Here is a 15,164-nt window from a genome sequence, read left to right as displayed (position 1 = left end):
GTGTATACGTGTGCACGTGCCCCTCTTCCCGCAGCACACAGACACTGTGGGTGGTTGGGGATGTCCTGAAGGACCTCCGTGGCTGGAACACTTGCTTGGGAGAGGAGGGGGGAAGGTCACTGCTGCTCATAAGCTTAGGAATCGTAAGCCAGTGCCCATCCCACTTGGAGAGTACTCGAGCTTCACTGTCAGTGTGAGGGAGACCAATGAAAATCTTTTATCTCAGAAATTAGAAGTTCTCTAACAGTAACCTATAATCAGGAACTCGTTTGTTATTATACATGGATTCTTTCATCTTTGTAAATTCAAGGCCTGGTATAACACCTGATATATAATAATAGGCCCCTGGTCTTGAATGAATGAATAAAAAAGTGACTTACGCACTCTTCCAAAGTATGCTGACCTTTTGGTTAGTTTTGAATAAACAAATAATGTTCTCACCTTTGGTACAGATGATCTGGCTAAAGCCTGGGTACATTTGAAAAACTGGCCTCTTCCCACCCTATTACTTCTGCTGGATTGAGTCAAGAGGAGAGGACAGAGAAGTGTGAAAAGTCGCAAAGGTGAGGCATTTGCCTGGCTCTGGAAGCAATTGGGTAGTAGTAGCAATAAGCTGATCTAAGCAGAAAAAGTGCTGTTGACTCCTAGGGAGGAAGTGTGAGGAGACATCAGAACTTAGTCACCCACCTCTGGACCTCTGGATCCTAGAGACTTCTAGCCTCATCCTTTCTAGCACTTGCCCACCAACCCTACTGCTTTTCCAACCAATCTGGGCCCCTGAGTACAGATCCTTTTTTCTCGCCCAGAAAGATTAGTAGTTTGTTTGCTATCGACCAGGAAGAGACTATAGAAATATGGGGGTGACATACCTTTGATAAGTCCAAGCCAGTAAGGCCTGTGTTTCAAAACTGAAACAGCTGTTTCATTCCCCCTCCCCCAGTCGTTTACTAGCTAGTTGTCTGCTTGCTGCTGTTAACACGCTTGTTCTAGCCAGCAGCCACTGGATTTTTCCATATCTAAGTGTGGGCAGCTGTTAACAAGAGAACACTTGCCTAGAGAAGCCAGAGAGCATGGGAGGGAATGAATGTTTAATATAGTCAAAAACAGATGACTAAGAACTACATCAAGAAGTCTGTAATACTTCCAGCTGCTTCTCATGTGAATTTATCTGCAAAATCTTCCCAGTAGAAGCCCTAGCAGTAGAGAAGGTGAGTGACCATCCCAAAGTCATGAAGAGACCAAATCACTTGCCAAGGAAAGATCTCAACTCTGGAGTTCCAGAGGGCCTTCCGTGCCCAATCTTTGCATCCAGGGAGGGAAAAGCCATAAATGCCAGAGGGACCAACACAAGGTATCAGGCCACTGCTCCAAGCCTGAGTTGAGAGGTTTGTCAAACATTCACCCCCACCCCTGTCTAAGGTTCAAAGACAGTCCTGTTGAGATCCCGGGTTGAAAAGGTGAACTGGGGCGCCTGAGTGCCCCAGTTGTTGGGTGTCCCACTCTTGGTTTTGGCTGGGTCGTGATCTTGGGGTTGTGGGATCCAGCCCCGAGTTGTGCTCCCCACTCAGTGCAGATTCTGCATGAGATTCTGTCCCTCTCTGCCTGCCCCTCCCTCGCCTCCCACATGCACGTGCTCGCTCACTCTCTCTCTCTCATAAATAAATCTTTAAAAATAAAAGGTGAACTGAATCCAGGGACATACAATCAGAAGCCCATTTAAAAAGGCCTCCTGGGGGGCACAGTTGGTTAAGTATCTGCCTTCGGCTCAGGTCATGATCCCAGGGGCCTGGGATGGAGTCCCAAGTCCTGGCTCCCTGTTCAGCAGGGAATCTGCTTCCCTTTGGAAGAGGGGAGTCCCTCTCCCTTTGCCTGCTGCTCCCCCTGCTTGTGCTCTCTCAAAAATAATTTAAAGAAATAAAAACTTCTGGATCAGCACGAAGCCTGTTTTCCTCCTACCCTCTGCACCCATGGGTGTATTAATAGGCCAGGAATGCACCTCCCTTAGGAAGAAACTTATTTAGCCATTGGTTTGTAAGTTGAATTAGTGCCTAGTCTGACTGGTCGGGATGCTTCTCCACCCCCAGGAACTGCCACAAACCCCTGAACAAGACTCCTAAGCTGACCAGCTGGCACCAGCTCCAAATGCTCATGGTGATGAGTGTAGGGAATGTGCCTAACCAAGTTGAGGATTCCTGTGGCCAGAGTATGAGGCATGGGAGGGGACAGAGAAATGATTTGTTTCCCAAATAACTAATCTTTAACACCAACAATAATAAATAGCTAAGACATATAGCACTAATTGCCAGGCACTATTCCAAGTACTTAGTCCTATTTTACAAACCCAAACTCTGAGAAACAGCTTGAGCAAGGGGCTGAGAAGGGATTTAAACTTAAACAGTTGTGAAAATTAATCAACAGAAAACTCCTTTAGAATGGAGTTGGAGGACACTTGGGTGGCTCAGCAGCTGAATGCCTTCAGCTCAGGGCATGAGCCCAGGATCCTGGGATCAAGTCCTGCATGGGTTCCCTGCAAGAAGCCTGCTTCTCCCTCTGCCTATGTCTCTGTCTCTCTCCCTGTGTCTCATGAATAAATAAATAAATAAAATCTTAACCAAAAAATGGAGTTGGGAGGCCAGGTGGGGCAGTCCTCGTGCCCTACCACTCCTGGGGATTGCAGACTCAACAGGTGGGAGAGGCAGCTTGTGAGTAGCACTTGACCATCCTTTACTACAGGTAAGGAATGATTTCCTCCTCCCCCCAGCAACAGCCCCACCAACGAGAGACTGTCCCAATCAGCCAATCAGAAGCCAGTACCCTGCGAGCTCGCATTTGATGCCAATGGACTTTTTGTTTGTAACAGCCCCTCCCAGCTGTCCCCCTTTCCTATATAAAAGAGCTTTTCCTGTCCTTTGCTCTCTGCACTCCTCTTTGGTTTTGCCATCACCTGTTTGTTCTGGGTTGCAAGTCTCTGCCCTTTCCCAGTAAACTCTTTTTTTTTTGCTGGTAAAATAACTGGCGATTTTGCATGTCAGGTTAATTCATGTAGCTCCACACTGTGCTCCAAACCCCTCCGAGGCAGACTTCAAACCTGGTAAATGTACTGCTTAAGAGCATCCCTGGGTGGCTCAGTGATTTAGCGCTGCCTTGGGCCCGGGCCGTGGTCCTGGAGTCCCGGGATCGAGTCCCACATCGGGCTCCCTGCATGGAGCCTGCTTCTCCCTCTGCCTGTGTCTCTGCCTCTCTCTCTGTGTGTCTCTCATGAATAAATAAATAAAATCTTTTAAAAAAAAAGTTTTAATACAAAAAAAAGTTCAGGTCAAACGGGTTGTCGGTCATTTGGCACAGAGCTGGCGGTAGGGGCAGGAGGTGGTCGGCCCTCCGGGTCTCGATGGAGGCAAGTCCAGTCTTAAGAGCTGGATGGTTTGGACAGTTGCACAGGATAGAAAAAAACAGCAAATTAAAACAGGGTACACGTGGATAGGGGTGCTGTGCACACCTTCTAATATCAAACTGAAATACTGGAATTCATGGGATAGTATGTCTAGAGCCAAATACCAGAATTTCCAGTGTGGGCTCCAGGAAGAAGCTAGAGAGCTCCCTGGGCTGTTAGAGCATTTTGCGGCCTTCAGCTCCAGCCCTGTGGACGGGCGGCCTCCACTCTGCCTCCCTGCCTCACATGCATTTCAAAATCCTATGAAGGTCAGAGTGGTTGGTGCTACCTTGGATAATGTTGAGTCCCGAGGAAGATCCCTAAGGAACTAGGGTCAAGGTAATGTGGCTGGAAGTCAGTACAACAGGTGACAAGTGCAGGTGCCTTGGATGCTGGAATGTGACAGTTGGCACCATCTGTGAAGGGAGACCAAAGGCCACCAGAGTGCAGAGTCACTGCCCTTAAGGGGCTGACAGTCACAGCTAAGAAGACGTACTCCTAGATGGCTCATTAACAAATTCCCCTGGATAGCTTCTGGGACAGCCTCTCTTTAAAGTGGCTGGTTCGGGTCGCCTGGGTGGCTCAGTGGTTGAGCGTCTGCCTTTGGCTCAGGGCATGATCCCAGGGTCCTGGGATTGAGTCCTGCATCAAGCTCCCTGCAGGGAGCCTGCTTCTCCCTCTGCCTAGGTCTCTGCCTCTCTATCTCTCATGAATAAATACATTAAAAAAAAATAACTGCTTCTCTGAAGGATCCAAATGATCGTCAAAGTACCACAAATGAGGTTTCCAGTGAGTCCTTGCACTATTTTTAAGCCATAATATCTTGGCTTCATATATTTGCAACACACTAACAAACATGTTGGGGAAGCTCATTGGAAAGCCATGACCATGACGGGCACTGAGGGGGGCACTTGATGGGATGAGCGCTAGGTGTTATACTACATGTTGGCAAATCGAACTTCAATAAAAACAAAATAAAAGACCTAAATAACCAGGCAAAAAAACACACACAAAAAAAAGCCATGACCAATTGACCCACGAGCGGGCCCCCCTCTACCTCTGCCCCCGTCCTTGAAATGTGGGTCCTGTTTGCCTTTCCTGCTCCCAGAGGCAGCTGCAAGAATACAGCCTTGAGATAATGATATGGTGCCAAGAACACCTGCCGGGGATATGGGCCCAAACCTAGTTAGGCCCCCACATAAGCCTTCACCTGGCACGCAGGTGTGGGATTCACTCCTCTTGCTGCTTCCCAGGATGAACCTTAAACGTAAGTCCCCTTTGCGTATCAAACCTGCCGCCTACCAACCTGGAGGGGCCCCCCTCCCTTGACCCTCCCCCTGCCCTCCGCATCTGGAGGCCAGTCTCAGATTTGACCCCGGAAGCTCCTGAGATGACGGACCGACAACACATCACAATATTCTTGTCTAATTAATATGGATTTTAAAATCCCACTTGCTGCCCAGGCTCCCCTTGTCCACTGGGGTTACTTGTTAAGGATCTGATAGATTCCTCTATAGTCTTTTACCATCTTAGAGTAAATATTATCTTTTTTTTTTCCAATTAAAAAAAATAGGTACATAGTGTATTATTAGTTTCAAAGGTAGAATTCAGTGATTCAGCAGTTGCATATAATACCCGGTGCTCCTCACATCACGTGCCCTCCTTCATGCCCGTCACCTGGTGACCCCGTCCCCCCACCCACCTCCTCCCCAGCAACCCTCAGTTTGTTTCCTAAAGTTAAGAGTCTGTTATGGTTTGTCTCCTTCTCTGATCTCATCTTATTTTTCTCTCCCTTCCCCTATATTCATCCGTTATGTTTCTTAAATTCCACATATGGGTGAAATCCTATGGTATTTGTCCTTTCTCTGACTTATTTCACTTACATATTGCCCTCGAGATCCATCTACATTGTTGCAAATGGTAAAAATTTCATTTTTTTGATGGCTGAGTAATATTCCAGTGCGTGTGTGTAGGTGTATAATACATATCTATCCATATATCTCTCCACCACATCTTCTTCATCCCCTCATCTGGTGATAGAATATGGGCTCTTTCCTTAGTTTGGCTATTGTGGATGCTGTTGCTATAAACATTGGGATCCACGTGCCCCTTCCTATCACTATGTATCCTTTGGATAAATACCTACTAGCATAATTGCTGGGTATAAGGTAGCTCTATTTTTAACTTTCTGAGAAACCTCCACACTGTCTTCCAGAGTGGCTGTACTAGCTTACATTCCCACCAACAGTGCAAGACGGTTCCCTTTTCTCTGCCAATATCTGTTGTTCCCTGACTTGTTGATTTTTAGCTATTCTGACTGACATGAGGTAATATCTGTGGGTTTTGATTTGTATTTCCCTGATGCCAAGTGATGTTGAACATTTTTTTCATGTGTCTGTTGGCCATTTGTATGTCTTCTTTGGAGAAATGTCTATTCATATCTTCTGCCCATTTCTTGATTGGATTATTTGTTTTATGGGTGTTAAGTTTAATAAGTTCTTTATAGATTTTTGGATACGAGCCCTTGATCTAATAGACGTTTGCAAGTATCCTCTCCCATTTTGTAGGTTGTCTTTTAGTTACTTTTGTTGACTCTTTCCTTTGCTGTGCAAAAGCTTTTTATCTTGATGGAATCCCAGTGGTTCATTTTTGCTTTTGTTTTCTTTGCCTTTGAAGACGTGTCTAGCAAGAAGTTGCTGTGGCCAAGGTCAAAGGTTGCCGCCTGTGTTCTCTAGGATTTTGATGGATTCCTGTCTCACATTTAGGTATTTTGAATTCATTCAAATGGTCTTATAAAAGACCATTTTGAATTTATTTTTGTGTATGGTGTTAAAAAAAAAAAAGGTCCAGTTTCATTCTTTTGCATGTAGGTGTTAGTTTTCCCAACACCATTTGTTGAAGAGACCATCTTTTTCCCATTGGATATTCTTGCCTCCTTTGTCAAAGATTGACCATGTAATTGTAGGTTTATTTCTGGGCTCTCTATTCTGCTCCATTGACCTATGTGTCTGTTTTTGTGCCGGTACCCCATGGTTTTGATTACTACAGCTTTGTAGTATAATTTGAAGCCTGGGACTATGATACCTCCAACTGTGCTATTGTTGAAAATTGCTTTGGCTGTTTGGCGCCTATTGTGGTTCTGTATAAATTTTAGGGTTGCTCTAGTTCTATGAAAAATGCTGTCGATATTTTGATACAGATTCCAATAAATGTGTGGATTGCTTTGGGTAGCATAGACATCTTAACAATATTCTTTCCAATCCATGAGCATGGAATGTTTTTCCATTTCTTTGTGTCTTTCTCAATTTCTTTCATAAGTGTTCTATAGTTTTCAGAGTACAAATCCTTTACCTCTTTGGTTAGATTTATTCCTAGGCACCTTCTGGTTTTCAGTGCAATTATAAATGGGATTGAGTCCTTGATTTCTGTTTCTTCCATCTCCTTGCTAGTGTATAAAAATGCAGCTGATTGATGTGCATTGATTTTTATGTCCTGCCCACTTCGCTGAATTAGTGTATGAGTTCTAGCAATTTTTGGGTGGAGTCTTCTGGGTTTTCTACATAAAGTAGTATCATGCCATCTGCAAGAGTGAAAGTTTGACTACTTCTTTGCCAGTTTGAATGCCTTTTCTTTTTGTTGTCTGATTGATGAGGCTAGGCCATCTAGTACTATGTTGAACAACAGTGGTGAGAGTGGACATCCCTGTTGTGTTCTTGACCTTAGGGGAAAAAGCTCTGTTTTTCCCCATTGAGAATTATATTTGCTGTGGGTTTTACATATATGGCTTCTATGATATTGAGGTATGATCACTCTAACCCTACACTGCAGAGAGTTTTTATCAAGAAAGGATGCTGTGTTTTGTCAAATACTTTTTCTGCATCGATTGAGAGGATCATATGGTTCTTGTCCTTTTATTTTACTAATGTGTATCACATTGATTTCTGTGAATGTTGAACCACCCTTGCAGCCCAGGAATAAATCCCACTTGGTCATGATGAATAATCCTTTTAATGTATTATTGGATCCTATTAGTATCATGGTGAGAAGTTTTGCATCTCTGTGCATCAGGGGTATTGGTCTATAATTCTCCTTCTTGGTGAGGTTTGTCTAATTTTGGGATCAAGGTAATGCTGGCCTCATAGAATGAGTTTGGAAGTTTACCTTCCATTTCTATTTTTTGAAAGAGCTTCAGAAAAATAGGTATTAATTCTTTAAATGTTTGGTAGAATTCTGATGGGAAGCCATCTGGTCCTGGACTTTGGTTAGGAGATTTTCTATTACTGCTTCAATTTCTTTGCTGGCAATGGGTCTGCTCTGGTTTTCTATTTCTTCCTGTTTCAGTTTTGGTCGTTTATGTTTCTAAGAATGCATGCATTTCTTCCAGATGGCCTAATTTGTTGGCATATTGCTCATAATATTCTCTTGTAATTGTATTTCTTCAGTGTTGTGAGCTCTCCTCTCATTTGTTATTTATTTGGGTCCTTTCTTTTTTTTGATAAGTCTGGCTACAGGTGTATTCATCTTATTCTTTCAGAGAACTGGCTCCTGATTTCTTTGATCTGTTCTTGATTTCTGTTGATTTTTGCTCTAATATTATTTCTATTCTCCTACTGGATTTAGGCTTTTTTTTTTTTTTTTTTTTTTTTTTTTTTGCTGTTCTTTCTCCAGCTCCTTCAGGTGTAAGGTTAGGTTGTATATTTGAGACCTTTCTTGTTTCTTGAGAAAGACCTGTATTGCTATGTACTTCCCTCTTAGATTGCCTTTGCTGCATCCCAAAGGTTCTGAACTGTTTTGTTTTCATGTATTTTAAAAATTCTTTAATTTCCTGGTTGACCCATTCATTCTTAGTAGGAATCTATTTAATCTCCATGTATTTGTGTTCCTTACAAATTTACTCTAGTGATTATGTTCAAGTTTTAAAGCATATTAGTCTGAAAATATGCAGGGAATGATCCCCATCTTTTGGTACTGTTTGAGACCTGATTTGTGACCCAGTATGTGATCTGTTCTGGAAAATGTTCCATGTGCACTCGAGAAGAATGTCTATTCTGTTGCTTTAGGATGAAATGTCCTGAATATATTTGTGAAGTCCATCTGGTCCAGTGTCATTCAAAGCCCTTGTTTCCTTGTTGATCTTCTGCTTAGATGATCTGTCCATTGCAGTGAGTGGGGTGTTGAAGTCCCCTACTATTATTGTATTATTATCAATGTGTTTCCTTAATTTTGTTAATTATTTTATAAAATTGGCTGCTCCCAAGTTAGGAGCCTAAATATTTATAATTGTTAGATCTTCTGGATAGAACCTTTTATTGTGATAGAGTGTCCTTCTTCATCTCTTATTGCAGTCCAGGTTCTTCATCTCTTATTGTTACTCCAGGTTTCCTTTGATGTCCATTAGCATGATAAATGGTTCTCTACCCCCTCACTTTAAATCTGGAAGTGTCTTTGGGTCTAAAATGAATCTCGGGATGCCTGGGTGGCTCAGCAGTTGAGCATTTGCCTGTGGTGCAGGGGTGTGATCCTGGAGTTCCAGGATCAAGTCCCCATTGGCTCCCTGTAGGGAGCCTGCCTCTCCCTCTGCCTAGATCTCTGCCTCTCTCTGTGTGTTTCTCATGAAAAAAATAAAAATAAAAATAGTCTCATAGACAGCATATCAATAGGTCTTGTTTTGTTGTTTTTGTTTTTATCCAATCTGACACCCTGTGCCTTTTGATAGGAGCATTTAGTCCATTTACATCTAGAGTAACTATTGAAAGATATGAATTTAGTGCCATTGTATTACCTGTAAAGTCACTGTTTCTGCATATTGTCTCTTTTCCTTTCTGGTCTTTGTTACTTTGGGGCTCTCTTTATTCAAAGGATCCCCTTTTAATTCTTGCAGGACTAGTTTAGTGATCACAAATTCTTTTAGTTTCGGTTTGTCCTGGAAACTCTTTATCTCTCCTTCTATTCTGAATGATGGCCTTGCTGGATAAAGTGTCCTTGACTGCATATTTTTCTCATTTAGCACCTTGAATACATCATGCCAGTCCTTTCTGGCCTCCCAGGTCTCTGTGGATAGGTCTGCTGCCAGTCTAATGTTTCTACCTTTTTAGGTTAAGGACCACCTCTTATCCTGAACTGCTTTCAGGATTTTCTCTTTATCTCTGAAATTAGCAAGTTTCACTATTATATTACAAGGTGTTGACCCATTTTTATTGATTTTTTGAGGGAAGTTCTCTGTGAAATTTGTCTTTAAAGTAAAAGTCAAGTATCCTAAAGACCATGTGTGTTTAGGCAATAGGTTATTGCCATCCCTCTGAGTGGCCCTGGATTTAAAACCATTTAAAAATCCATCTGGACACATCTCCTCAGAAAGAGACTCTACAGACCTACTGAGTGATGGCTGAAGGCCAGACCAGCCCACCTGGGGACTGCAGGAGAGCACAGCATGAGGGCAAGCACATCAAACCTCTGGCCTCAGCCCGTAGCTTCCAGAGATCATCACTCTCCTAGAAGAGCAGTGAGAACAATCACCACTCAGCCTACTTGAAGTAGTGATAGCCTGGCTGTAATTCCTAGACTATAAGCTCCATGAAGGCTGGAATCTTATTTCGATCCCCAGTATGTCCCAAGCTCCTAGTATGATACTGATAGACACTGAGTGCTCATTAAACTTTGTTGTTAATGAATGTGTCTGTCCCTTCTCACCGAGGACTATAGCAACTTCACACTGTTTTCCTGGCCAATGAGGAGAGTTCCTTCATCTTCCAGTTGGTAACCTAGAAGCTCACCTTCCCCATCAGTTGGGAGAAAGGGGGCGCTGGCAGAGACCTTGTTAACAGTAAAGTCTACACCATGCTGTCCTTTGGAAGCTGGACCTATGGCTACAGGCCCTTGTCTTCACAGAGGGACACAGAAAAGAGCAAAGGACATGAAAATGCCCCATCTGTTCCCAGGCTGTGCCTGCTGGGCAGAACAGTCTAGTGTAACAATGCTGTGGGTCAAGCCCCTGAAGATGCAAGAGCAAGGGGCCCACTGACACAGGGTGCCTCTCCTCAACCTTCGTGGATGTTAATTCACAGCTTCATGATCACTATCCGGGCATTTCTTCTCGCAACTCCCATTTTCTCCCTCCTTTTCCCAGCTCTGAATTGCGGGGACTGCACTGGCCATCATGGTACACGGGAGCCTTGTGCTCAAATGCATTCCTCAGAGGCGCAGCAGCCCGGAAGTGCTTTAAGAATGCAGATCTCGGGCCCCACTCCAGATACTGCAGGATCAGAATGTGCTTTTCTTTTTTTTTTTTTTTTTTAAGATTTCATTTAATTATTCATGAGAGACACAGAGAGAGGCAGAGACATAGGCAGAGGGAGAAGCAGGCTCCTCACAGGAAGCCTGATGTGGGACTCAATCCCTGAACTGGGATCATGCCCTGAGCCAAAGGCAGACGCTCAACTGCTGAGCCACCCAGGTGTCCCCAGAATATGCATTTTTAACAGGATCTCTTGATGAATTGTATGCATACTAGGTTTGAGAAGTACTGGGGTGGAGTATACAATCATCTTTGAGAAAATGACCATACTGGCTTTCTATTTGCTGCAGTAACAAATGACCACAAATTTAGTGGCTTCAGATAATACTCATTTATTATCTCCCATTTCAGTGGCCAGCAGTCTGGGCCCAGTGTAGCTCTTTCAGTTTCTCTGCTCAAGGCCTCAAAAGGCTGTGGATAGGGCAGCCCGGGTGGCTCAGCGGTTTAGTGCCTGCCTTCAGCCCAGGGCCTGATCCTGGGGTCCCGGGATCAAGTCCCATGTCAGGCTCCCTGCATGGAGCCTGCTTCTCCCTCTGCCTGTGTCTCTGCCTCTCTCTCTCTCTCTCTCTCTATCTCTCTCTCTCATGAATAAATAAAACCTATTTAAAAAAAGTGACTGATTGAAAAAATTCAAGGCAGCCAAAAAAAAAAAAAAAAAAGTTGCAGACACAGTGTTGGCTGGGCTAGGTTCTTCTCTGTAGGCTTGGGGGAAGATTCAGCTTCTGGGATTCATTTCCTTATCCCATTTTGCACATGGCCCCCTTCATCTTTAGATTTTATTTATTTATTTATGAGAGACAGAGAGGCAGAGGGAGAAGCAGGCTCCATGCAGGGAGCCTGACGTGGGACTCGATCCTTGGTCTCCAGGATCACGCCCTGGGCGGAAGGCAGGCGCTAAACCCCTGAGCCACCCAGGGATCCCCTCCCTTCATCCAGTGGTTGTCCTACTTTGGTTCTGACTTCTGCTTCAGGCTCCCATGATTACACTGGGCCCCCTGGATAATCCAGGAAAATCTCCCTAAGGTCAACTGATGATAACCTTAATTTCATCTGCCGAGTCCCTCTTGTCAGGTGATGTAACATAACCACAGGCATGACATCAGAAGGTGAAGGTCATGTGGGCCAAAAACCTGCCTAGCCCAAAGATCATCAGGGATGGGTACAATTGGGATTAATCATCTCAAAAGGGTGTTCCCAAGAGCTTTGGTCATCTGTCAGCTTCTCTACCTGCCATACCCTTTTGGTTCTTCCTTGGCCCTTAGTTTCACTCCAATTAACCACTGTCTACCTTCCACCCTGGCATATAGTGTCCCTCAACATACCTCCATTCACTCCCAACTCAGAAGAGCTCTTACATGAAGGTGCACATAATTCTGCAAAGCCTACCCCCAAATGTTCTCAGCCACCCAGAGGGAAGGATCACAAGGAAAAATTCTAGTGTCAAAACATATGGCAACTCACGCCTACCATTTCATTCACCCTTGGCTCCTCCATGAGAGACCTGGGACTGTGACCTGCAGGACAGAAGGAGCCCTGGAAGCATGAGAGTCAGCAGGAGGGCCCCAGGGGCTCTGCCCCACCCCAGGTTCCCCCTAAACAAGCAACCTAACTTCCTGGTTGTCTTGGGGTCTCTTGCCATCAGCAGGATTGTGAATTCTTCCAATCCCAGAGAGAGACTCACATTCAAGTGGTTAGAGTGGTCGTATCTTCAAACAGATCCAAAACTAATAGCCTGTCACTAACTGGTTGGTCCCCAGTCAAATCCAATTTGTTCTCAAGAAGGCCCTTAAGACTTATCCCAAGGCCACACAAATAATTTGAACAGACTGATCTAGGGGATGTTTCTTAACTACTTTGTTTCTGTTTTTCGTACTTTTTTTTTTAAACAAATATTGTTTATTTTGTTTAAAGATTTTTATTTATTTATTCATGAGAGACACAGAGAGAGAGGCAGAGACACAGGCAGAGGGAGAAGCAGGCTCCATGCAGTGAGCCCGACATGGGACCTGATCCCGGGACTCCAGGATCACGCCCTGGGCTGAAGGCAGCGTTAAACTGCTGAGCCACCCAGGCTGCCTGTTTTTCATGCTTAAATACCAATCCTTATTGGTCTTGACTCCCAAGTGATTTTTTTAAAGATTTTCTTTCTTAGAGAGCATGCAGAAGTGGGGGGAGGCACAGAAGGAGAAGGAGACTCTCTGCTGAGCAGGGAGCCCAACTTGGGGCTTGATCCCAGGACCCCAAGATCATGACTTGAGCTGAAGGCAAATGCTTAATGGACTGAGCCACCCAGATGCCCCTCAAGTGATTTTTTTTTTTTTATTGTCTCTAAGAAGCAGGTCCCATCAGTGGATAAATCCTGCCACCTCTGACTGGTCAAAGACTGTGTTTCAGCTTCCTGAAAGCAAATTCAAATATCATTTCTAAAATGATATTTGGTGGGTTTTTGTTTTTTTTGAGATTAAAAAAAATGTAAGTAATCTCTATATCCAACATGGGACTTGAACTCACAACCCTGAGATCAAGAGTCCTATGCCCCACCAACCAGCGCTCCATTCCTAAAACATTTTTAAGTTTGAAACATGGTAGCATAATTGGCCTAAAGAAGCTTATTTGAGGGACAGTAGTCCCTGGGATGTGAGGTGCACAGCTTCTCCCCTCCGGAAGCACTGGCCCATGTAGAGGTGATCCTGGTGAGGAGCACGTGCAGATCCACTGCTCCAAACCCCTCCCCTTCGGTGCGGGCACTGACGGATCTGGAAGACCAATCTCCTTAGCAAACTCTGTTTCACCTTCTCGAAGTTCCAACCTGACCACTTCACCGAAACGAGAAAAGCCAAGTGAAATTAAGAATTGCAATGCGGAAGAACAGTTCAGGTTCCCAAAGTCATGACTCCCTCCTGCTACATGTGGCTTCTGCACTGGCTGTAGGCAGGCCCAGGACGCTTCCGGCTCCACTCTGGCCACGTCCTTCTCTGAGTGACCGTCACTCCAACCCATCAGCAGGACTGCAGTGATGTGCACCTGTTTCCAGTTAGCAGGAAGGAAGTGCTCCGGGCACATCTGGAACCTCAAGGAGGGTGAGCCCTCAGAAAGGAACATTTAGAAAATCTGCGTGGGGACGCCTGGGTGGTTCAGTGGATGAGCGTCTGCCATGAGCCCAGGGTGTGATCCTGGGATCCAGGATCGAGTCCCACATCGGGCTCCCTGCATGGAGCCTGCTTCTCCCTCTGCCTGTGTCTCTGCCTCTCTCTCTGTGTGTGTCTCTCATGAATAAATAAATCTTAAAAAAAAAAAAAAAAAAGAAACATCTGCATGTTGGCACCATGTGTATATTTTCTCATTTATCCATTTTCTCATTAATCCATTCAGTGCAGAAGGGCAGTGGTGCAGTCATTTTAGTTAGAGAGCTGCGGCCCGGGAGTCGAGGGACCTACCTCCGGTTTCTAGCAATCTAATGTCGCTGTGGATTCACAGTCACGTCTGCTTTCCTCTCCATCTGAGGTGAATGATGGGGGATCCAAGCTGAAGTGCTGTCTTCCAGCAGGCTCTCAGGACAGCCTGGGGGCGCCTCCTCACGCTACACCTTCTGGGACAGGCCGTCCGGCCCTGTTTGGATTATGCAGAGAGGGCAAACCAGCTTTTCATATCTCAGCACTGCACACCTGGGGAAAATTCACACCGAGAAAGGACAACAGTTTAAGGTACAGGACAAACGATAAAAGATCTAGCTAAACGGTATGTTTTACAGAAAACCCTAAAAGAGGCACTAAAACACAGAACAAGAGTGAGAAAGCCTATATATACAAAATGGGACCACATAAGCTCTACTGTAATTTGTCCATTTGGCACCCACCGAAGTGACCAAAATTAAAGAGGATGGACAGTGGGGGGCATCTGCCTTTGGCTCAGGTCATGATCCTGGGGTTTCGGGATCAAGCCCTGTGTCAGGCTCCCTGCTCGATGGGGAGCCTGCTTCTCCCTCTGCTCCTCCCCTTGCTTGTACTCTTGCTCTCACTTACTTGCTCAAATAAATTTTAAAAAATCTTTAAAAACAAATACATAGAGAGGGTAGACAAAACTTCCAAGTATAAACCAGGCTGGATATCTAAGGAAACCAATGCACAATTATCCTGGACCTACAAATACAATACATTTGATTTTTTTCATTTTATTTTTAAAATGTGTGTGTGTGTGTGTGTGTGTGTGTATGTATATATATATATAAATTTTTTTTAATTGTGGCAGAGTTGAGACACGATGTTGCATTAAATTCAGGTCTACGGCATAATGATGCCCAACTCCAAGCTCTGCTCTGCTCGCCCCAGGTGTGGCCGCATGGTGGGCACACAGCGCTGTTAGGATACCCTGGCTGTCGCCGATGTTCTGCCTTTATCCCCGGGAGTTACTCCATAACCGGACACCTGCACCGCCCCCCAC

The 15,164-nt window shown here is 44.7% G+C and overlaps 1 long non-coding RNA gene across 3 annotated transcripts in view; it reads right to left on the bottom strand.

The window, feature by feature from the left end:
• The window catches only part of LOC111091963, a 21,404-nt gene extending 6,240 nt beyond the window's left edge, over positions 1-15,164 (bottom strand). For 2 of the 3 annotated variants that reach the window (XR_005377100.1, XR_005377101.1), the window contains exons 1-2: positions 14,162-15,164; positions 442-644 (exon numbers count right to left, since the gene is read on the bottom strand). This is a non-coding gene — a long non-coding RNA (uncharacterized LOC111091963). The remainder of the gene's footprint in view (positions 1-441; positions 645-14,161) is intronic. The other variant, XR_005377102.1, reaches the window with a different exon arrangement.

The sequence above is a fragment of the Canis lupus genome, chromosome 23 (assembly GCF_011100685.1).
Source record: "Canis lupus familiaris isolate Mischka breed German Shepherd chromosome 23, alternate assembly UU_Cfam_GSD_1.0, whole genome shotgun sequence".
In the NCBI taxonomy this organism is placed as follows: Eukaryota; Metazoa; Chordata; class Mammalia; order Carnivora; family Canidae; genus Canis; species Canis lupus.
Note: the sequence above shows the minus strand (reverse complement) of the source record. Positions and strands in the feature narration are given on the sequence as shown.